At 44.2% G+C, this 23406-nt stretch overlaps 1 long non-coding RNA gene across 1 annotated transcript; it reads left to right on the forward strand.

The window, feature by feature from the left end:
* Positions 1 to 2039: 2039 nt before the first annotated feature.
* On the forward strand, positions 2040 to 16880 carry LOC115293771. Its single transcript, XR_003909584.1, has 3 exons — positions 2040 to 2122; positions 2757 to 2869; positions 16799 to 16880. It is a non-coding gene; the product is annotated as an uncharacterized LOC115293771 (long non-coding RNA).
* Positions 16881 to 23406: the final 6526 nt, after the last annotated feature.

A 23406-nucleotide genomic window follows, 5' to 3' on the forward strand; every position in this document is an offset into this window, starting at 1 on the left:
TTAAAAAAGAATGAAGGGGCGTCTGGGTGGCTGGTTGTAAAGCGTCCAACTTCAGCTCGGATCATGATCTCATGGGTCATGGGTTCAAGCCCCACATTGGGCTCTGTGCTGACAGCTTGGAGCCTGGAGCCTGCTTCAGATTCTGCATCTCCCTCTTTTTCTGCCCCTCCCCTGCTTGCTCTCTACCACTCTCTCTCAAAATAAATAAATAAATAAATAAATAAATAAATAAATAAATAAATAAATAAAATAAACGTTACAAGTTTTTTAAAAAAGACAATGAATCATTCAGTTCTCTGTAGTGCTGTGCATTCCTACTCAGGAGCTACATTTATGCCTAAAACCAGGAGCACTCTCCACTAAGTCCACATCTTTCCACTGAAAGAGCAGTAGCATACACCTCACTTAAGAGAACTAGTTCTCATTTAACAGAAAAACTGAAATAAAGGGGGACTAATTCCAGATTATAGTTAGATATTGTAACTTAAAAATTTTTTTAATGTATGAGACTGACGTTTCTCAAATTTAAGAATTATATTAATTTTACTAAGTTATTTTGTAACTTAAAAATAATTTTAATTTTAATGTCTAAAAATTTTTACAAAATTAAAAATAATATTAACCTTTTCAAGGGGAAAAGTTTCTCATAAAATCTGAAGACTAGACCCACTTACGTTAGTGGGAGAAAACACTACTTTAAGAAACAAAAGTTGTTAGTATCCAAAATATACAAAGAACTTATAAAACCCAACACCAAAAAGCCCCCAAAGAATCCAATTAAAAAATGTGCCGAAGACATTTTTCCAAAGAAGACATCCAGATGGCCAACAGACACCTGAAAAGATGCTTGACATCACTCAGCATCAGGGAAATGCAAATCAAAACCGCCATCAGATGTCACCTCACACCTGTCAGAATGGCTCAAATCAAAAACATAAGAAACAACAGATGTTGGCAAGGGTGTGGAGAAAATGGAACCCTCTTGCACTGTTGGTAGCAATGCACACTCGCGCAGCCACTGTGGAAGACAATATGGAGGTTCCTCAAAAAATGGAAAATAGAACTACCCTATGACCCAGCAATTGACTACTGGGTCTTTACCCAAAGAATACAAGAACTACTTCAAAGGAATATATGCACCTCCATGTTTATGGCAGCATTATTTACAATGGCCAAATTATGGAAGAAGCCCAAGTGTCCATCCATAGATGAGGGGATAAAGATGTGGCACCATATATGTATTTATATATTATGAAAATAATATATATAATTCAGTCGTCAAACAGAGTGAAATCTTGCTACCTGCAAAACCTGGAGGGAGCTAGACAATATAATGCTAAGCAAAATAAGCCATTCAGAGAAAGACAAACACCTATATGGTTTCGCTCATAAGAAATAAGAAATAAGACCAATGAGCAAAGGGAAAGAAAGGAGACAAAAAAGGAACAAAAATTTTTCACATGTGAATTATCACTACAAATGGATTATCACTTTATAGCCAGTAAGGTGATTTTTATACTCTTCTTTACAGTGGAAACTCGGCATTTAAAATTCCTCACCAAACTCCAAGCCTTGACGATTTGAATAAGTCCCTCCCACTGCTTCCCAGTTTGGGAAAACCTGTGCCAATCGCAAGATTATTTCTATACAAAACCATTTCCCATCACATACGGGTTTTTGGAGACCCTAACAGGGCACGTATCACGCAGATTTCCTTCTATGTGCACCTAAGGGGGAAATGACCCAGCACAACGCTTTCAGCTTGACCCCTGCAAAATATAGTTGGTCTGCATTCCAATCTCTGGGTTTGCACAGGCTTCCAAGCCACACTCGCATTTTCAAGCACCAGACACCCTGTGGGGCAGCATTATATTGTCTAGCTCCCTCTTGCACAGAGATGCCCATTCTGTCAGTGGCCAGTGCAGTGTTGCAAGGGCACCAAGGCCTTGGGAGAGCTGTGTCCTGTGAGGCTACGGCCGGCCTGAAGTCTGCGTTTGTGATGACGTGGTTGCATACCATATAGTGTCACAAGGGGTCAGGGATCCTTTCCTGCAGGAATTCAGCAGAACCGTGTTACACTGTCCATGGTCTAGAGAGGCACTTGGTACTGACAAACGAACAGGTGACCTTCTGAAGCACCACACAGAAATGGGGCAAGCCATGGGAAGGCAGGCACGGGTCCACCCATCAAGGGGCAACTTGAGGGAAAAATCACCTGGGATTCCCAACCAAACCCAGCGGTTCAAAGGATTCATGGTAGGACTGTTCCGAAGTGTGGGACCAAACTTTCAGTTATATTTATTAGTGTGTCCTTTTGGTTCCCATGAAAACGATTGCTTTAACAAGACTGATGATTGAAGATCTCCTAGAAAATGTGTTATTCTTGTTACCAGAAGGAACAGCATCACATCTGTAATGTTGATTTTCAGCAGTAGGATGACAAGTGAATTTTTTCTTGCTTCTGCGTATCTCCTGAGCTTTCCGAATGAGCTGTCAGGGTGCAAGAACAGGGATTTGGACTCAGACAGGTGGCTCCACTATCCAATGCCACTCTACTCCATTTCCTTCTGTGAAATGGGGGTAACAGCACTAGTGGGGTCTGCCCCCATGAGGCTCTTATGAGGATTAAATAAGACAGTACTGGCACATAGTAGCTACCCCCAAATCTTAGCTATTATTACGATGCTTACTAGCCTTCACCGATCCTGAAGCTCACTTTTTTTTCTCTTTCTAACTTATTACTTCCTTCTAATTAGGACATGTCTTACCTTTGATGGAATAACTGGCTTACTGGACAGCATTTTTTTGTGACCTCGATGAAACATAAGACAGAAATGCAGCGTTAGCCGAAGGCATTACTCTGTGTTGGGTGAGTAGTTGTTTCCCATTTTTGTCGTTCCCGTGAAGGATGTGAGGCAATAGCATTTAGCCCTGATGCTTCTGGTCTCTGAGAAGCAGGAAGCACCTCCCCAACCAAAAAGTATGGCAGAAGCTGGGTTGAATAGACACTTCTTTCTTGCTTGGTCCTCATGGGACTGCAGTTTGGACAGGACGAGTTGAATGCAGAAGCGTGTTTGCAGCACACCTGGCATAATAGGTAAGAAGTAGAATTCACTTGGGTGGCAAAGTGACGGCATCAGATGGAAGCCTTGGGTGAAGCCGGGTTACATAGACTTTTGACCATAGTGGTTGGATACAGCAAGTGTGAACAGCTGTGCAATTAGCTTTTAACTGCTGCACAGAAGTGAGCATCTCTTTCCTTGTGTGTTTCATTTTTGTTTATTTATTTATTTATTTTAACATTTATTTTCGAAAGACAGAGACCATGCACAAGTTGGGAAGGGACAGAGAGAGGAGACACAGAATCCAAAGCAGCCTCCAGGCTCTAAGTTGTCAGCACAGAGGCCGATGTGGGGCTCGAACCCACCAACCATGAGATCATGACCTGAGCTGAAGTTGGACGCTTAACTGACTGAGCCACCCAGGAGCCCTGTTTTTTTTTTTAATGTTTATTTATTTATTTTGAAAGAAAGACAGACAGTGAGCTTGAGTGGGGGAGGGACAGAGAGAGAGAATCCCAAGCAGGATCCACACTGTCGGCTCAGACCTGGATGGGGAACTTGAACACATGAACAATGCGATCATGACCTGAGCCAAAATCAAGAGTCGGAGACTTAATGACTCTGCCACCCAGGCACCCGAACCCGCGTGTATTTTGAACTGCTGCATATGAGGCTCTATCCACAGGCCAGTGGTTGTCTTTAATGGAGGAGAACCCAGCAAATACATAGGGTCCACAGTTGGCCTCAGCAGACAGCGGTGAGCACTAGTGAGCAGGCAGACACCAACCTTATTGTCCTCAGCAAAGGTACTGTCCCCCGATGGTGGCTTGACCGTGCAGGCTGCAGCTGGTCCGTGGGTTTCCCTGGCATGTGTATGCTGTCCTCCTGGGCTTGTCACAAGATCAGCAGGTCTCAGAGGGATGCATACCTGGAGGAGAGGAGGCAGTCATCCAATATTGGGAAGACGGTTTTTTGGCCATGGTTTTATTTTTTATTTTATTAAAAAATTTATTTAATGTTTATTTATTTTTGAGGCAAGAGCGAGCATGAGTGGGGGAGGAGCAGAGAGGGGGGAAACAGAATCGGAAGCAGTTGGCCATACTTTTAAAGCAACATTCTTTTGCTGCTTTGAAGTGCAACGCCTCTGAGTTGTGCGCGTGCGTGTGCACGTGCTGCAGGGGGAGTCCAGCGTGCCAGACTTTCCTAAGGAGCGTGAGCTGCGCTGCCTCAAGTCTGTTCTGTATCCAGAACCAAGGAGTGATCTGCAAAGGAGCTAACCTTGGATTCACAGGCCTGGAGCACAGATTCAAGCATCCGTCCCAACCACATGAACTTCACGTGGCTCAAATTAGAAGGCAGGATTCTTGGGACTAGCGGACTGGCAAGAGGTAGTACCAACAGCCTTGATGGCCAAGACAGAAAAGGTCTGCTCGCATAAGAATGCAAATGCTGGGGCGTCTGGGTGGCTCAGTTGGTTAAGCATCTGACCGGCTCAGGTCATGATCTCACGGTTCGTAGGTTTGAGCCCTGCATCGGGCTGCATGCTGACAGCTCAGAGCCTGGAGCCTGCTTTGGATCCCTTGTCTCCTTCTCTCTCTACCCCATTCCCCCACTTGTTCTCTCTCTCTCTTTCAAAAATACACTTGTGCTTGCTTGTGTGTGTGCACACGCTCTCTCTCTCTGTCTCTCTCTCAAAAATAAATAAATAAACAGTTAAAAAAATAATGTAAAGGCTATGTAACTGGCAGCGGGTGACATCCAATTCAACTGGGGTGTAAGTGAGGGGAAAATGTATGCTCCACACTATAAGACCCATGTAACTTTGTCACTATCCAGCTAGCACACACTTTTCATGGTTACCTGATTCTGATTCTCAGGGACTGTTTTACAACTCTGTGAGTTGCAAGTAGCGGATGGCAGTGCCAAACAACCCTGTCTGCAGTCATGGAAAGGGTCCTGTGCAACAGCCGGGTTTGGATCCATTTGTATATTCATTTCAACATCCCTTACTCCGTAAGAATTTCTGCTTCCTTGACTTCTTTTTTGAGCCAGTTGCCTACCTCTTCCATTTAATCTAGGAGCTATATAAAATCTTTAAGAAATCTGATGACTCAGTCGGTTAAGCATCTGACTTCGGCTCAGGTCATGATCTTGTGGTTGTGGGTTCGAGCCTTGTGTCAGGCTCTGTGCCTGGAACCTGCTTCTGATTCTGTGTCTCCCTCTCTCTGTACCCCTCCCCTGATTGTGCTCTGCCTCTCTCTGTCTCTCAAAAATAAATAAATGTAAAAAAATTTTCCTTAAATCTATAAAACCTTTAAGACCTGTTCATTTTATATCTGTATGTCAGTCATGTATTTGCTTCTTTTCAAAATATATCTTTTAACACTAGAACCATGGAGTGTGTAGGAGGGATGAATGTTTAGAAAGTTTTTGACATAATTGGTGGGAAAGAAAGACCTCTTAAGTAAGACTGAGGATGCCACCAGGTCACATTTCTAGATTTTGCTGAAAGCAGCAATATCTTCAATGCCCTCCGGTGACAAAAGACAGTTTGCGCAAATGGTTTTTTCTCCCAGTCTAGAAGATTCGCGAATTGCAAAACTAATCTCCTGCCAAGAGCTATTTCCCAGTTGATTTGAAGATCACAGGGCACAGCTTTTGGACACATGGCCTCAATTCTGGCACATTGTTGTCGCTCGACCCAAGGAGGTGTCGTCCTCTCTTCCAATGCCGCTGAAGCTCTACAGTGATCCTAGCCAACTCTTCGGTTTATGCTAAGTACTGAGTCTGGGGAATATAATTTGGTTCTGGGCTAACTGCCCAGGGGATTGGAGATTGAATCATTTTCTAAATTTGGTAGATGTGGGCCCAATGCTAGGGTAACCTTGTGTGTCCTACTAATAATTAACTCTGGACTTTCTCCAAGGTGGTTTGTGAAAGATTTAGCATTGAGTGGTACAACTTCTTATGAACTACCTTAATTATGGTAGGGAGCAAGCCTAAGCTCTTGCTGCTGGACGAGTCATAACTTTACTGAGGATAGACAGTCCATCTATCAAGAATGAAAAAAATAAGAAATTGGGCGGGGGCTACACTGTGAACATTGTCTTTGAACTCTAACACTGAAAGGCAAGGGAAATTGATTCTGAACCTTTAATTCCTTTGAACCACAGTGGCTTTCTGTTTGCCTTGTAAGTAGGGCTTAGTGTGTAGACCTCAGTTGCTCTTTGAGAACTTTAATGGAAGGGAGTGTATATTCATACCAATATGTTGACCATTTTCTGTTGGACTCTATTTGCATTGTCATTTCCTGTCGTTGTGAACGGCTGACTGACTGTTGGACGATAAGGCTGCTCGGAATCTGTGATGGGAAACAGAACAGGTTGTTACCTGGTAGAATCGGGTAGAAAAGCGGCCTTGGCCTCATCTACCCAATGCATTGTTCTGATGGATTTATGAGCCTTCTGGAGGCTAAATCAAAACTGCCCGTAGTTGGTGCCAGCATGCTCTTTGAAGCAGAAGGCGTTGGTATGGAGTCACTCGTGGGACTGCTGATCTTCTCCCCCACGCGGGTGGCTGCACCCTGGGGTTAATGGTTCATAGAGCACAAAACTAGAACATATGTTTGGGAAACTCTCCTGATGTTTCCTTCCACGTGGAAGACATTCATTAGGTAACTCTCCACTCCCGCACGTGTCAGTTCCAGGAGCTTGGAAGGAGAAAATGGGCCTGGATAGTGTCAGTTATTCCCTTTCCTTCCTCCTGAGGGTGAGCCGCCAAAGAGAACATGCACCTTCCTCTTCCTCGTACCGAGGATGGCCCTGACTGGGGCTGTTGGGAGAGAAGCTATCTAATTCTGGTTCTAGGATCTAGAAACTCGCTGGTCCAGAAATGCGAGCCCCCTGGGCCAGCATCAGTGTCAGTTTTTTTCGGTAATAAAGGTGCTGTGATCTCACATCTGGGTTTTTTTAAATCATTTTTTAAATGTTTTTTATTTATTTTTGAGGGGGGAGGGGCAGAGAGAGAGGGGGACAGAGGATCCAAAGCAGGCCCCACAATGACAACAGTGAGCCCGATATGGGGCTTGGACTCACGGATGGTGAGAGCATGACCTGAGCCAAAGTTGGACACCCAACTGACTGAACCACCCAGGTGCCCCCGTTTTTTGTGACTTTATTTCAAAACTCAAGGAGAAGAACGGTGTCATTTTTGGGCTTTCCTCAAATTCCTATATTGTACATCAGTATTTTTCATGGTAAATACATTTTATTTAAAATTATCTGTTGGGGTGCCTGGGTGGCTCAGTTGATTGAACATCAGGCTTCAGCTCAGGTCATGATCTTGCGGTTCGTGGGTTCGAGCCCTGCGTTGGGCTCTGTGCTGACAGCTCAAAGCCTGGAGCCTGCTTCAAATTCTGTGTGTCTCTCTCTCTCTGCCCCTCCCCTGCTCATGCCGTCTCTCAAAAATAAAATAAAACATTAGAAAAACAATTTAAAATGATCTCTTAATTATTCAAAACAAACCAATCACATTCCAAACAGTGAATGGGCTTTACTGAAAAATTCTGGAGTTTTCCCATAAAGACATGACCTTGAGTGAATTTGGGGAGTCTTTGTTTTGGCCTGTTTCAGCTACTCTGATACCTGTGTGGTTTGTCTCTGGGGGGACAGCTCAATTTCTGATGTGTGACTATACATCTGGATTTTTCTGTGACAGTCCTGATGTCCTAGAGTAATATATTAGTACTGTCCTCTTCCGTTCTCAGAATTGTTCCAAATAGGAGAACAGATTAAATGGTCACCATAGAGACGAGTGATAGCATCAGCAAGACTAAACACTGTCTGCTGATTTCTTCTCTAAGGGGTCTGTGGATCAGCATGATACTTAGGTTTCCAAAAAATTAAAAAGAAAACGTGAAAACATAAAGTCATGTTTCATTCTAAACATTTCTAGATTTGTCAGCCCAACAGAACACTGAGGCGGAAGAAGCAAAACTACTGTTACTGTCCATGCCTGCCTTGCTCTATATTAGATATCTTCACATTTAGCAAACCTGCCTAATCCTCAGGATAGATATAACTCCCTTTCACATGAAATGAGTCTTTGAGAATTAGCTCAGAAACCTCAGGGATGACACAGGAAAGGGAAAGAGAAGTCTTGTGCTGCGATGGATTGAGATCAGATTTTTTTCATTCCTTTCCAACCACAAAATGTCTCCCCTTGGTAATATTATAACATCATCTTCACACTTGGTTAAGGGGCAAACGTAGGGCGGGGGGAAAAGGCTTAATTTAATTCTGAAAAATGTGGAAAGCGTTGATTTGAGGAAGTGCTGAATATCTTGTCATAGCTTTAGTTCGTTGTAAATCCGACCTGACTAATTACTGCTCTATTTTCTAAGGTCTGTGGCTTTGAAAACCATTTTCAAGCATGTAATAAGGCAAAGGAATGGAAAATTATGGGGGGGGTGTTTCTTTAACCATTGTGGGTGTATCGAAGATTAGCCTTCATTTGAACAAATGAAGGTTTAGAGCACAAAATCACAGGATTCTGAGGAATATGATTTAGCATTCCGTTCATACATAAATATTAAAAATGTATTGGTATGCGAGAGTTTAAACCGTTTTATTTTTTGTATATTGTTCTTTTCCTATGATTTTTTTCATTTCTCTGTTTCCTTTGTCGTGCCTTGCTCGCATTTCAACGTTTTTTGGGAATCCATTTTGATTCATCTAGGATTTTTAGGGTATATTTCTATTATAGATTTTTTTCATGATTGTTCTAGTTATGACATTAAAGATGCATAAATAATTCTAGCCTACTGGTCACAACACTTATCGGTTCTAGTGAAGTGTAGAAATTTTATTTCCCTTTGAGTCCTTCTAGTTTATTCCATTTATAATATAATTGCCTTAAATACTTCCTCTGTAAATAACGAAAGCCATATTGCACATTTCATAATTTTTGTCATAATCATGTCAAACATAATTGAGGAACTCAAGAGAAGGAAAGTCTATTGTATTTACCCATATCTGTACACTTTCTATTATTCTTCCTTCTTCCCTGATGTTCCAGAAATCCTTCCTCTATCATTTCCTTTCTGTTTCAACAACTTCCTGTAGCCACTTTTTAAGGGAAATTCTGCGGATGACAGATCTTCCTTTTCCTTCATCTGAGAATGTCTTGATTTCCACGTCATTTCTGAAAGATATTCTTCTGAGTACAGGTTTCTGGGTTAACAGTTCTTAAGCACTTGAGAAATATTAGCCCTTTCCTTCGGGCCTCCAGGGTTCTGCTGAGAAATCTAACATCGGTCAAATTGCTTTTCTTTTATTGGTGAAGTGTTGTTTCATTCTGGTGGATTTCAAGATTTCTCCTTGTCTTTAGGCGTTAGAAGTTTGATTATGATGTGTTGTTGGGGTTTTCTTAAAAATTTTTTAAAACATTTATCTATTTTTTAGAGTGAGAGAGACAGAGTATGAGTGGGGGAGGGTCAGAAAGAGGGGCAGACACAGAATCTGAAGCAGGCTCCAGGCTCTGAGTGGTCAGCACAGAGCCTGACGCAGGGCTCCGACTCACGAACTGCAAGATCATGACGTAGCCAAAGTGGGACGCTTAACTGATTGAGCCACCCAGGCACCCCTGTTTCTTTAGGTTTATCCTGTTTGGAATTCATGTAGCTTCTTGACTGCTACGCATAGATGCTTCTCTGTCTTGCCAAATTGGGAACATTTTTCAGCTATTATTTCTTCAAATGTTAGAAATTTTGCTGTGGTCACATAGGTCCCTGAAGCTCTATTTTTTCCCCCTGTTTATTTTCTCTCTCAGATCACATTGGGCAATTCTATTATTCTGTCTTCAAGTTTACTGATTCTTTCCTCTTTCCTCTTCATTGTGCTGTTGAGCCCATACACTGAGTTTTTAATTTTAGTTATTGTATTTTATATGTAAAATATCTGTTTGGTTTTTCTTTTTATCTTTTCCCCCCTGAGACTTTCTCTTTTTTATGTTTGTTTCAGGTATGTTTGTGAATCTCATTGATGCAATTTATTTTTTAGTTTTTTATTAAAAATTTTTAATGTTTATTTATACTTGAGAGAGAAAGAGAGAGCAAGCAGGGGAGGGTCAGAGAGAGAGGGAGACACAGACTCTGAAGCAGGCTCCAGGCTCTGAGCTGTCAGCATGGGGCTGGACGTGGGGCTCGAACTCACAAATGGCAAGATCATGACCTGAGCTGAACTCAGACACTTAACTGACTGACTCATCCAGGTGCCCCTCATTGATGCAAATTTAAAAAAAATTTTTATAATGTTTATTTATTTTAAGAGCGAGAGTGCAAGCGGTGATGGGGGGTGCAGAGAGAGAAGGAGACACAGAATCCAAAGCAGGCTCCAGGCTCTGAGCTGTCAGCACAGAGCCCGGCACGGGGCTCGAACCCACAAGCCGTGAGATCACGACCTGAGCCAAAGTCGGAAGCTTAACAGACTGAGCCACCCAGGAGCCCCCTCACTGATGCAATTTTATGACAGCTGTCATATAATTCAAGTAGCATTTGTGTCATCTCAATATTGGCATCTGTTTATTGTTTTTTTTCATTCAGGTAGAGATCTTTTTTTATTTTGATATGAAGAGTCATTTTGTTAGGGAGTATTTTGGACATTTGGGGTGTTATGAGACTCTGGATCTTATTTAAATTTTCTGCTCTGGCAGGCCTCCTCTGATATCGCGCCAGCAGGGCAAGGCGGGCACCTCCCATCACACCAGCGGGAGGAGAAGGAAGGTAGTGGGTGGGGTTGGAGTTTTAGGTCTTCAATTCAGCCTTTTTTGACATCCTTAGGACCAGGAGAGGGTGGGTGAAGTGAGTAAGGAGGACTAGGCTCCCCGTCTGGACTTCACTGACAGGAACAGGGTGGGACTCAGTTTTCTCCATGGTGTTTGGCTGAAGTTAGGTAGTTGTTGTCAAAAATTTTCCATCTTGAGGGGTACTTGGGTGGCTCAGTCAGTTGAGCGTCCAGCTTCAACTCAGGTCATGATCTCTCAGTTCGTGGGTTTAAGCCATGGATTGGGCTGTCAGAGTCTGGAGACTGATTCAGATTCTGTCTGTCTGTCTGTCTAGCTCTCTCTCTGCCCCTCCCCTACTTACACTCTGTCTCCCTCTCTTTCAAAAATAAATAAACATTAAAAATTTTTTTTAAATTTTCCATCTTGCTAGGCTGGCCCTTTCGTGGTCCGTTGGCTAGAAAATGAAGGCGTTCCCTGGGCCTTTTTTTTTTTTTTTTTGTCTGTGTCTGTTAGTGTTGCTGGGTTCCAGGCTTCTCCAGCACCTAGTCCAGAATATGTAATGCAAAACAAAAGCCAGAGATTTCGCTGCCATGTTTTTTTCTAAGGTTTCAAAGTCTTTAGCAGATCTGTTTTCTTCTTCAATCTTTCCAGGTATTCTTATGGTTGTTTTCTGTAAATGTACAGGGATTTAGCTATACCTAGAGGAAAAGATAGGAAGAAGTGTGTCCATTCTATCTTCTAGCTATAATCTTCTAACTCATTTCGTGCACTTTCAGGGTCCAAATATTTTGGAAAAACTCTGAACTCCAGAAAGTTCTATTGCCAAGGTGGGTCTGTGGATCCCTGTGTCAGCTGGTTCCATCACATATTTATATACATCTGAGATGTCATTGTGACTGGGGATATTAATTTAGGAGAAGATTTACATTGACTGACCTCCTTTGGTCTAATTAGCCTTTTCTTTTCTTTCCTTCCCACCCCAGAGAGCACGAGGAGGGGAGAGGCAAAGAGAGAGGGAGAGAGAATCCCAAGCAGGCTCTGCACTATCAGCACAGAGCCTGATGCGGGGCTCAAACTCTGAAATCAAGAGTCAGATGCTTAACCAATTGAGCCGTGCTGGTGCCCCTAATTTGCCTTTTCGAAATGCATTCTGCCAGATTACTTTTGGCCACATTTCTTTCTTTTCCCAAATCATAGGTGACGTTTAACCTCTGAGTCAGTGTTGACTTCTTTTCCTAATTGGTAAAATAATTTCAGAGAAGTTCGCTTTGGATTTAGTAAAAGGCGAAAGATTTATGCGATCTGAAGAGAAACCAGAGTATCGCTTTGGATTTAGAAGTGACACTGAAAGATGACCTCAGCTGCCTCCATTTGATCTCAAAGTTTCTAGCTGGCTTCTTCTTCAACTTGTTTCTGGGCTCAGGTGGAAAATCCTGAGGGAAAAGCATTCCCTGATGGGAACCCAAACTACCCCCGTCAGCAATAAGGGCTGCCGTGAGCCTGCAAGGTTGACTCCAAGACTGATGGATTTGCCCTTCACTACCCACCTACAGGGACCCACTCACCTTCACCCACGTGTTCCTTACATAAGCCTGGAAGTATTTTCAGCACTTAGGAGACGGTCTGTGAGACGCTAGTCCACTGTCTTCCCACTCTTGGCCTCGCTGAAATACATTCCTTTCTTGTTTCGCCACCCTCGTCTCTGCCTTTGGGTTTTGTCTGTGGCCAGTGGCTAACCCTGGTCTGTTTGGGACCCTGGAGCCGTGCTCTTACACACCTGCTCCTGGCTACCAGCCGCGTTCCCTCATCTCAAGGCTCCTTTCAGACCCGGGCTCCCTTCACAGAGTTTACCTGCAGGTGTGGTTGCTGAGTAAATTTCAGGATGTTGTAAATTCCTCTTCAAGGGACCTTAAATCTCACTGTGAATGATGTGGGTTCTGGAGTAAGGCAGCTCCAGATTGAGAAGGTAGAGAATGTTCCTGGAGGGAGTCTCCAGAGTGGAAGCTTTGGCTCAGGGGATCGAGAAAGAGCCCAGGGGATGACAAAGAAAAGGAGAGAAGGGTGCGGTATAAGGCGTGAGAGAACCAGTGTGTGGGCCAAGTCCCAATGGCTAGACAGACGCAACCAAAAGTGGCATATTCCTGAAAGTTAGTCAACGTGACTGACGTTGCCCACCAGGGCGGAGGAAGCCAGGTATTTTGTGCTGTATTATGGTAATCAGATAAACTATGACAGGAATTGCAAACTCAGATAGATACAGGGGCCACGGTGATGACACTCTAGCCTCATTATAATGAACAAAAGTCTATAAAGGCTTCCTGTCTCACTCAGTAAGTGACAGGTTCCTGTCAACAGTCTACAAGACGCTATTCTGTCCCTTGTATCTCTCTGATCTCTTATTTTGTATATTCCACTCCAAACTAGAATTGCTTTTAGTTGAAGATGTCAGGTCAGCTCCTTGTTTGGGACCTCCCCCCTGGGCGTTTGCCTCTGGCTAGAAGGCTCTTCCCTGAGTGGCACATATGTCCAGTGCCCTTATCCCTCCAGGTTTCCCCCTCGAAAGTCACCTCTGATTTTCCAAAGAAGACATCCAGATGCCTAACAGACACCTGAAAAGATGCTCAATACCATTTATCATGAGGGAAATACAAATCAAAACCACAATACCACCTCACACCAGTCAGAATGGCTAAAACGCACCAACTCAGGAAACCATAGATGTTGGCAAGGATGTGGAGAAAGAGGAAACCCCTCGTACTCTTGGGAATGCACACTGGTGCTGCTGCTCTGAGACACAGTGTGGAGGTTCCTCAGAAAGTTAAAAACAGAACTCCCCTATGACCCAGCGACTGCACTGCTAGGGATTTACCCAAAGGATACAAAAATGCAGATTCAAAGGGGCACACGCACCCCATGTTTATAGCAGCGCTATCAACAATAGCCAAACTGTGGAGAGAGCCCAAATGTCCATCGGCTGATGAATGGACAAAGAAGCTGTGGAATGTAGAAAATAATGGAATATAGCATCAAGAGGAATGAAATCTTGCCATGTGCATTGATACGGATGGAGCTAGAGTGTCTTACACTACACAAAATAAATCAGAGGAAGGCGATTACCATATGATTTCACTCGTGGAATTTAGGAAACAATACAGAAGAACATAGAAGCAAGGGGGGAGAAAGAGAGAGGGAAGCACATCCCAAGAGACTCTTAACTGTAGAGAACAAGCAGAGTTGATGGGGGGATGGGTGAAGGGTGTTAGGGTGGGAACTTGTTATGATGAGCACTGAGAGTTATATGTAAGTGATGAGTCATTCAACTCTACACCTGAAACCAATTTTGCCATATATGTGAACTAACTAGAATTTAAATAAAAAGTTGAAATTTAAAAAAAGCAAATTCTGAACTAAAAAAAAAGTCCCCTCTGATTGAGGGCTTCCCTAACTCCCTGGTTAACATATTAGCCTTGGATTGTTCTCTATTTCCTCCTGGATTCCATCTTCTTACTTTCTGCTTATGCCAACCAGCAAACTATGTATTTTACTTATTACGTTGTTTTTCTCTTTCTCCAACCCCACTAACATGGAAATGTCACGTAACTTCGTGGTGACTAGGCATTTTTGCCTGTTTAGTCCCTGCTTTATCTCCAATACCTAGAACGAGGCTTGGCCTGCATTAGGGTCCCAACAGACACGCAGGTGTTCAATGAATGACAAGGACCATGTAGTGAGTGTTGGGAATAAGGTCGTAAGCGCGGAAGCCTTCCACAAGTGGAAAAGGTACGCTCCTTCTAAAGGGCAGCTAATACCTATTTCCTGTAACTTGGGACATACGAAAATACAGATCAAATAATGGCTGACCTTTTGATTTTCAGGAGAAACTAAACATCTCAAGTCATATACAAATGTTCCCAATTTTTTATTTTTCTATTTTATTGAGGTAGACTTAATGTATAATAAAGTGCATTTTATTTAAGTATTCAATTTGATGCGTTTTTTTAAAAAGATTTTTTTAAGGTAATTGCTACACCCAATGTGAACCTCGAATTTATAACCCCAAGATCAAGAGTCGCATGTTCCACCGACTGAGCCAGCCAGGCTCCCGCTGATGAATTTTGATGTATTTATACAACCATCACTAAAATTAAGAAACAGAACATTTCCGGGGCACCTGAGTGGCTCAGTCGGTTAAGCATCTGACTTCAGCTCAGGTCGTGATCTTGCGGTTCATGATTTCAAGCCCCGTGTCGGGCTTTGTGCTAACAGCTTAGAGCCTGGGGCCTGCTTTGGGCTCTGTCTCCCTCTCTCTCTGCCCCTCCCCCACTGCCGCTCTGTCTCTTTTAAAAAAAAAAGAAAGAAAGAAAGAAACAGAACATTTCCACTGCCCTGAAATTTTTCCCTCTGTGGGCTTTTGCAATCCTTTCCCCCTTCCCCTCCATTCTTAAGTCACTGATTGGCTTTCTGTCAAAACACACTCATTTGCATTTTCTAGAATACTAAACAAATGGAATCATATGGTATATGCTTTTATTTTCTGGCCCCTTTCACTTAGTGTCATGACCCTAGGATTCAAATCATAATGTGTGTATAATTCATTTTTTAAAAAAGTTGCCAAGTAGTGCTTTCTGGGACGAATATACCAGGATTTGTTTATCCATCCGTCTGTCGATGGGACATTTGAGTTCTTTCTGTTTTGACCATGACAAAGCTACTGTAAATATTCACACACGAGTCTGTATGGGGGCGTATGTTTTCATTTCTCTTTAATTCTCTTGATTTTTATTTTTATTTTTTCAGTGTTCATTTATTTATTTAGAGAGAAGGAGAGAGTGCACACATGAGCAGGAGAAGGGCAGAGAAAGAGGGAGAGAGAGAGAACACCAAGCAGGCTCGCACTGTCAGTGCAGAGCCCTATGTCGATCTCCATCTCACCAACTCTGAGATCATGACCTGAGCCAAAATCAAGAATCAGATGCATGAGGTGCCTGGGTGGCTCAGTCGGTTAAGTGTCCGACTTCAGCTCAGGTCATGATCTCACAGTTTGTGAGTTTGAGCCCTGTGTTGGGCTCTGTACTGACAGCTCAGAGCCTGGAGCCTACTTCAGATTCTGTCTCTGTCTCTCTCTGACCCTCCCTTGCTCATGCTCTGTCTCTATCTCTCTCTCTCAAATATAAATAAACATTAAAAGAGAGAGAGAGAGAGAGAGAGAAGAAAGACTCTTAACCAAATAAACTACCCAGGTGTCCCAATTCTCCTGATTTTTTAAATATTGCTAACTAATATAAAAAAAATCTTAAACCCAAGCAGGCCAATAATGAGTAGTTTAAATAAAATAAACCTGCCAGCAGGTGCAGCCTGTGGCTGGCCAGTTTGTCGCAGATACTGAGGTGCTCTGTTTTTCTTTTTGGTAACAGACATATCCAGTGGTTCTTTAAGGTAAGCGTTTTGAGGCTTGAGCCCAGATATCTGCATTCACCATCTGAGGTTGCTCAGTCACGCGGAGACCGGGATGTGCGGCCCTGGTTTCTGGTGCTGGTAGTGTTCCTCTGCCCGGGGACCCTCACTGGGAGCCAGCCGAAGGGCCGACCGTACACAGCAAGCCCGGGTTCTAGGGATGGGAGGTATCCTGGCACATCGCCTCCGATGAACCGGAACCTTCAGGACGATATAGTGTGTGGGGTGCTTACTTGGGGTACTTCGGTCTGGTCCCACCCCACCCCCAACTCCACCAAAGAAGCGACTGGGAGCCAGACAGCCTTCTTTCATCTCTGTGTGTGTGGTCCTGCCAGTCTCTTAGCTCCCGCAGGTGGCCTCCAAAGGGCTTTGCAGTGACATTTCCAGGAAGGCAGGAACACAGGGATCTTTTGTGGTCTCTGACACGAGGAGGAGGAAGAACTGTAGGAATGGTTTGGACATGAATCCTGGTTATTTATTCTTCATTTCCTTTCTATCAGAGGTGGAGAAAGGGGAGAAGAGGTCACTACCAGCTTTCTAACATCGTGTCCGCTGTGCAAGGGAAAGTCAGCAGAAGATGGTCAATCTGGGTAAGATAGGGGATGGTGGCCTTGTGAGACCTTCCGTCCCTTGGCCGAGACGCTGGCAGGCACCCGCCTCGCTCAGGACCATGTGAGGAGGGCTTCCCTTGGGGATGCCGACAGGGGACATCACTGCAGGGAGGCAGCAAATGGAAGACCCACATGGCAGCCGAGATAGTGGTTGCAGGTCCCATGTGCAACACCGCCTGCATACTCCCCAGTGTGGGATGAATCTGAGCGGAGATTCTACAGAGCAGGTGTGCACAGACCCGAGAAATATTACCTGTTATCACGATTGTGCCTCTGCCCTTTAAAATTGCAAACAATGGACGGGGATGCCTGGGTGGCTCAGTTGGTTGAGCACCCAACTCTTGATTTTGGCTCAGGTCTTGATCTCAAGGTCCGTGAGTACAAGACCCGCATTGGGCTCCGCACGAAGCGTGGAGCCTGCCTGGGATTCTCTCCCTCTCTCTTTCTGCCCCCCGCCCCGCTTGTGTGCACGCAGTCTCTCTAAAATAAAAAATAAAAAAAATAAGAAAAAAATGTTTAAAACCTTTTACGTTTTCTCTTAGTATAATAGTAGTACAGACTTGTAAAAGTTTCAGAAAATTCAGAAAAGGATGAAGACCAATATAAACATCATTGGAGCCTCTACTATGTAGAGATGGCCACTATTAAGTTTTGATGAATATCTTCCTAGATTTTTCAATATTCAGGGAGGCTGAGCCTATTCTGTCCATACAATATATAGTATATAATATATAATCACCAAATATCATATACACACTTATGTGTGCACATACACATATATGCCCACACAGACACACAACAGACCTCATGATGAAGACAGTCACAGGGCTGGGTGCCAGCTGGCACCACGGCTTTCTGGGAATCAGGCAGCAGAAAGGCTGAGGGAATCTCAGGGATTATCACAGTGTCCCTGAAGCCTTGAATAAAGTCAGTGAAACCTCACAAAAGGCTTACAAGGAACAGAGTTATTGTGAAGGAGTAAGCGTTACATTGGAGTTCTGGGAGATGAAACCCAGTGCACACAGGTGGAGGAGCGCAGGGGTGGATGGGAAGATGAGGAAGAAACTTCCAAAAGGCCTTGGCACTGGTGTTAGGCCGATAGACCAGTCACGAGGTCCAAAGCCAGTTCAACCCCAGGGGGCACCTTCACTACTATTTGGCATTCTCGTTCTTTCCATGCATATGTGTCTATTAATACTTCTGTACTGATATATATTAGTGCATACAGTGTGCATATGTATAAATATATATACATCTATATGAGTTTACTTGTTTGAATGTTTGTTTGTTTTGAGAGAGACAGAGACAGCACGAGTGAGGGAGGGAGAGAGAGAGGAGGGGAGACAGAATCCCAAAGAGGCTCCAGGCTCCAGGCTTCAGCACAGAGTCCAATGTAGGACTCGAACACACAAAACCTTGAGACCATGGCCTGAGCCTAAAATGAAAGCGTCGGATGCTTAACCAACTGAGCCACCCAGGCCCCCCTTAAAGCACACGTTTATTCAGGATGTCACAAGAACATATTTGTCAAGCTCTGTACTGAGATGGTGGGTGTAACAAGCAGATACGAGTTACTAGAATAGTCCACAGGCCCATACTGCTCCTTGATGTTTGATTTTCAAAAGAAAACCACAAGAACATTGTTTCATTGGAGGAATGATTAGCTTCCTTTGAAAAATTTGCTTGGGAGGAGAAACAGGTCATAAGAATTTGCAAAGGGACAAAGTCTTTCTTCCCTTGACCTTGTTTCTCTCACACTCTTAAAATCAGAAGCAATCTTTAGAACCAGAACGTCTTAAAAAAGATAAAAGAAGTGACTTGTGTCTTCCTATCGGCCCATATTTTGATACAGGGAGGCAGAAGTGTGGGAGAGTGTGATCACGAGAACAGTGTGGTGAGCAGGCGGACTAACATGCAGAAGGAAAAGAAAGAGTTATTGCACACTAAAGAGAAATTTCTCCTGTTTCCCAAGCGTTCTAGGGGTTACCCTGAAAGAAACCTTTCTTGTATTCATGTGAGTTTAGTATTCAAGCTATAGGAATGCCCCAGTGGTTATTTGCAAACTTGTCTTAAAAATAGTTCTTGGGGAGTCTGGGTGGCTTGGGTGGTTGAGCATTGGACTCTTGATTTTGGCTCAGGTCATGATCTCAGGGTCACGGGGTCAAGTGCCATGTTGGGCTCCAAACTGAGCATGAGCATGGAGCCTGCTTAAGACTCTCTCTCTCTCTCTCTCTCTCTCTCTCTCTCTCTGGGTGCCTGGGTAGTTCAGTTGGTTAAGCATCCCACTTTGGTTCAGGTCACGATCTCACGATCTCAGTGTTTGGGTGTTCGAGCCCTGCATCAGTCTATCAGCACAGAGCCCACTTTGGCGCCTCTGTCCCCTTCATTCTGCCCCTGCTCCACTCACTCTCTTTCTCTCTCAAAAATAAATAAACATTAAAAAAAACACACACACAATTTTCTCTCTCCTGCTGCCTCTCTCCTCCAGCCAGTGTTCCCTCTAAAACAAAAACAAAACAAAAAACCCATATATATATATATATATATATATATATATATATATATATATATATACATATAAAGTTCTAATGTTTTAATCCATGGTTTTTAGTTTTTAGTTTTACTAACGTCAAAATCCAGTACCTCACCTGGACTTAAGATTTGAAAAGACTCTCTCCTATTCCTTTTCTTTTTTTTTCCCAGCGGATTGTGAAATAATGCAGAGACATAATGTACTCCATACACTAGGCAGAGTTTGAGGTTTTTAAATCCCTTGCAAATACAGTTCGTGGATGGAAATAGATCCAGATTCCTACACCGTTTGTCAGACGCTCCTGGTGTGTCTGCCCCAAAGTCCCAGTGCGCCCAGGTCTGTTCCTTTGACAACAAAACCGGTTTTGTGAAATTTCTCACTTGGGATTTTTACCTTATAGTCTTAACGCATTCTTACCTCCCTGGCTTCAGTTTAAAATCCTCTGATGATTTAGGCAGAGTTGCAGAAATAAAAATACATTTACATGGTAGAAATTAGGAGAGATGGTTACTATGGTAACACGCCTTTCCCCTCCCCTGGCGAGCTGGGAATGGCTTTCTGTCCTCACGTCGCTTCTGCCTTCTGCCGGGCCTAATGTCACCATGGATTCTTCCTCAGGGTAGCCTCCGTGAACAGTATCTCACCCACAGGAAAAATTCCTGTCCTTGACATAAGCCGGCCGGTAGGTGGGGTCCCTAAGACCTGTGAGTGCTTGTTTTCGTGAAATCCCACTGAGCCAGAAAATCATGCCTTGCACATCCCAGAATTTATTTAATTTTTGTGTGGAACATCAGAACGTGTCTGGATTGCAGAGTTGAACACCGTTCTGGGAACGTCACCATTGTGCAAGAGAACAGCCCATTGGTGTCTGTGTCCCCCCGCCAACCAGCCTCCAGCAGCTAGACAAACACCTCTCATCGCGGGAGTCCAATGTCAAGGCCCTCCTAAGAGGAGCGGCTGCACTGCGATCTGGTGAGCTCGCTTCTCATCCCGATAGCCGTCAAGCCTCTGGGAGGGGGGCAGATTTGAGGTCTCTCTCAAGGATTCGAGGCAAAGGTGGCAACGTCCAATATCTACAGGGGATGGTTACGTGGTAGAAGTGAGCAGGGCAGGCACATGGAGACTTGCGGAGACACAGCACCCCCAGTGTAAAGACCCTGGCCTGGTTTAACGTGGCCAGCATCTCTCTGCTCCATTAGCTCCTGCCATCCAGGAACATGACTCCATGTTGCAAGATCTTCGGGTGTGCCAAGAGAGGCCAGATAATTACAGGAAACCTAGTCATCATAAACTGTTGGCAACAAATTCATAAGATACTTTGAACACATCATCAAATGGTCAGGAGCATGTCATCACTCAAATGTCGCTTTGTCAGTAAGGATTTCCCTGACACCCCTATTTTAAAGGACACATCCTGTCGCAGTCTGGCACTTCCTTGTTCCCTTTCTCTGCTTTATCTTTCTCCATCATGCTGACTGCTGTCCGCTACTGAGGGCAGAAACCTTTCTCCCATTGCCACTCTTCTGGATGTCCAGCATCAAGAACAGTATTTGGACTATAGAAAGTCCTCAGGAATATTATTGAACAAATGCAGGTCTGAGACACAGAGACAGGACTAGAGTAAGGGAAGTGAGGCCTGGAGGCATGGATCTTGCAGGACCGCCAGAGGGAGCACCTCCTTAAATTATGTATCCTAGGGGCCCCTGGGTGGCTCAGTCGGTTAAGCGTCCTACTTTGGCTCTGGTCATAATCTCACGGTTCACGAGTTCAAGCCCCACATGGGTCTCTGTGCTGACAGCTCAGAGCCTGGAGCCTGCTTCTGATTTTGTGTCTTCCTCTCTCTCTGCCCCTTTCTCGTTCTCTCTGTCTCTCTCAAAGATAAGTAAACAAACATTTTAAAAAAATTAAAAAAATAAAATTTCTAGCCTAGAGGTCACACCCTCCTCACCTTAGCCACAGCCCTGCTGATGTACTTACCGCAGTGGTCACTGACAGGATTCTGAGGGCAGGGTGAAAGACAGCAAAATGGATTGGAACACTTACAAACTCATACGCTACTCTAATTTAAAAACACACAGCTCCAATGAACCTTGAAAATGCAGACATAATGTTAACCACAAATGGAACAGTGACCTTCAGCTCGAATGCATTTCCTTTCAGGATTGGGCATTGGAATTTATGCTCTCTTCTGTATTTTTACATTGAAAACCATAATACATGATGAGCTCAATGTGAAGATTCCCATCAGCGAGCAGAGACCGAATTGATGTCAAGTCTAGGCCCAGGATGATCCGAATTGAGGATGCCTGTTTATTGAAGAGCACCGAAAATGTGGAACAAATTGGAGCAGGAACCGATGTCTGTGCCAGAGACATGTGCCATCTCACAATGAACCCCTATACCCCATTTCAAATTGAACTCGAAGCAAAACCTTGAATGAAAAGTAGTAATTTTAGGGGCACCTCGGTGGCTCAGTCGGTTAAGTGCTAGCTCTTGACTTTGGCTCAGGTCCTGACCTCACAGTTCATGGGTTTGAGCCCCACATCAGGCTCTGTGCTGTAAGCATGGAGCCTGCTTGGGCTTCTTTCTCTCCTCTCTCTCTGCCGCTCCCACTTGCATTCTTTCTCTCTCTCTTAGAAATAAATAAATGTTAAAATAAAGTAATAATTCTAAGAAAATTTCTAGATATTGTAACAAGGCCAGCCACTGTTTGTTGTTGTTGTTTTTTTAACATTTATTGTTTAAGAGACAAGAAAAACAGAGCATGCAAGGGGGAGGGGCAGAGAGAAAGGCAGACACAGAATCAGAAGCAGGGTTCAGGCATAGACCCTGACGCAGGGCTTGAACCCACGAACCACAAGCTCATGACCTGAGCCGAAGTCTGACACTTAACTGAGGGAGCCACCCAGGCGCCCTTAGCCAACGTTTCTTATATACAATTTTACTGGCTGAAAGGAAATGTCATTCTGCCCCCAGACCTGCCAAAGTGACAAGGAGCCATACTAAAAGGATTACTATAACAGGGAATGTTACAGGTCGTTAAATAGGAGATTTGGACGGGGGCTCTGAGGTGGGGTAGCTGTCAGGTAGCAAAGGGGGTAACGAGAAGGCTCCAAACACAAACAGCTGGAGGAACTGCCGGGGAACTGGTCCGTCCAGCAGCGCAGTGGGCGGGACCCAGCAGGGGCACTTCTCAGGCACCCCCTAGGGTCGCCATGGGAGTAGCCGGTGTAGACGGCTGCCGTGCCTGATGGTACAAAGCCCTTTAGAACGGCAGGAGTCAAGGAAGGACTTTCTGTACTCCCTTGTCTTCTTCCCTTTACTCCCAGGGCCAGAGGGGCCTGTTTAACAGGTAGGGAGAGAACAAATGCTCACCTCCGCTCCTCGCAGTCTGCCCTTGCTAGGAGCGGGGAGAGATCCTCTGAAGCACAGAGAGAGTCCGGGCTGTTCCCTAGGTCTCGGCATTCTCATTATCCAGTGAAAGCTGTTTTGTGACATAAAGTGACCTAGGACAGTGTATTTCCTAAATGTGGGCAGAAAAGTCATAGAACATGCTGGATTGTGTTAAGGAGAAAAGGAAACAAACTACTTTTTAGAGGGACAGTGGGAGATGAAACTCGAGTCATGAATGTTCTTGTTCCGTGTCCTAATTACCCAAAGCTGAATCAGACCTTGCAGTAATCCTATGATCAGTCTCTGCAATTCTTGTTCACTTATCTAGAAAACCTGCTCTTAGGAAGAAAAACTAATGAGAATAGATTAATAAGAATGTAAAAAGGGGGTGCCGGGTGGCTCAGTTGGTTAAGCTTCCAACTTTAGCTCAGGTCATGATCTCATGGCTTGTGGGTTCGAGCCCCGCATTGGTCTCTGTGCCGACAGCTCAGAGCCTGGAGCCTGCTTCAGAATCTTATCTCTCCCTCTCTCTCTGCTCCTCCTGCTTCTCATTCTCTGTCCCTCTCTCTCT

This window comes from Suricata suricatta, chromosome 6, assembly GCF_006229205.1.
Source record: "Suricata suricatta isolate VVHF042 chromosome 6, meerkat_22Aug2017_6uvM2_HiC, whole genome shotgun sequence".
Classification (NCBI taxonomy): domain Eukaryota; kingdom Metazoa; phylum Chordata; class Mammalia; order Carnivora; family Herpestidae; genus Suricata; species Suricata suricatta.